The sequence below is a fragment of the Dipodomys ordii genome, unplaced genomic scaffold, assembly GCF_000151885.1.
Source record: "Dipodomys ordii isolate 6190 unplaced genomic scaffold, Dord_2.0 Scaffold162, whole genome shotgun sequence".
NCBI lineage: Eukaryota > Metazoa > Chordata > Mammalia > Rodentia > Heteromyidae > Dipodomys > Dipodomys ordii.
In genome coordinates this window covers 2,653,767-2,655,365 of record NW_012267378.1, presented here as the reverse complement: position 1 = coordinate 2,655,365, position 1,599 = coordinate 2,653,767, and positions in this window count along the sequence as shown.

Below are 1,599 nucleotides of genomic sequence, written 5' to 3'. Positions count from 1 at the left end.
CCCCGCCCCCGGCGCGGAGCCGCTCTGGCCTCCCGGCAGATGGCCGGGCCTCTCGGCTGGGCCGGCCCGCGGGGGTGGCGGCGCGCTCTTAGAAGCCGCAGCCGTTCCGGGGCCCCAGAGATGGAAGAGCAGATCTCCCCAGATGGCCTGGTTTCCCGGCCCTTCAAGGCCCTGACCCTGGACCCAAGAGAGCAGCCAGGGAGGGGTGGGATGGAGACGGGGCGGGTGGGGGAGAGACGTGGGGGAGGGGGCTGCCTTGGTCCCTAGAGATGGCCTGGGCGAGGAGATGATCTCTAGATCTGATCATGGACCACTGGAGGAAGGCAGCATCGACGTGACCCTTTGGGTTCTGTTGGGAAGCGCAACTCCTGTCACTGAGGTTACAGAACTGAGCTCTTGGAGGGAAGACATTAAGTTCTGAAATATTTTTTTTAATAATTTCGTCCCCTAGCTGCCAAGTAATGGTACAATAAGTGGACCTAGGGCTGCGTGTGAAAGCTCACGCGTGTGATTGCAGTGCTCAGGAGCAGGAGCCGCGGGGTGGGCGTGGGGAGCAGGAGTGTGAAGCTAGTCTGGGATACATAGATTGTCTCAAACAAAATGGAGTGTGTGAAGAATGAGCATATGTAGTCATGATCGAGACAGTATCTCAAGCCAGAAGACTCAGTTCCTAACAGATCTCACCCCTTGGCTTTTAATCAATAAACTCTGAGTGCCTACTTCATGCAAAATGATAGGACAGGAAATAGCATTAGCAAGCCAAGGAAGGTTGCCCTTAAGAATGTTTTATAATCCAAAATCTGGTGAAGTGTTATATGGAATAAAGTGGACATTTTAAAACTAAAAAAAAAAAAAAAAAAAGAATGTTTTATAAGCCTGGCGCCGGTGGCTCCCGCTCACTAAGCCTAGCTACTCAGGAGGCTGAGATCTGATGATCGCAGTTCAAAGCCAGCCTAAGTAGGAATGTCCCTGAAACTATCTCTAACCAGCAAAAAGCTGGAAGTGGAGCTGTGGTTCAAGTGGAAGAGTGCTAGCCTTGAGGAAAAAAGCTCAGGGACAGTGACCAGGCCCACAGTTTAAGCCCTAGAACTGACTAAAAACAAAAACAAAAAGATACATGTCCAAGAATGGTATTACAAGGTCATATGGTAGATCCATTTTTAGATCTTTCTATCTTTTATATCTTCTTCAATTTCTTCAAGGCTGGAAGAAACTCCATACTGATTTCTTTTTTTTTTTTTTTTTTGTTGGTCGTGGGGCTTGAACTCTGGGCTTAGGCATTATCTCTCAGCTCTTCAGCTCAAGGAGAGCGCTCTACCACTTGAGCTACAGCACCACTTCCGGTTTTCTGGTGGTTTATTGGAGATAGGAGTCTCACGGTCTCTCCTGCCCGGGCTGGCTTTGAACGGCGATCCTCAGATCTCAGCCTCCTGAGTAGCTAGGATTACAGGTGTGAGCCACCAGCGCCCGGCTTCTCCATACTGATTTCTGTAGTGGTGCTCACCAAAGGTTTATGAGAGCCCCTCCCCACCTTTTCCTATTCTTGTCAGCATGTTTTGTTTGTGTTCTTGACGATTCCCATTCTGACTGGGGTGAGAT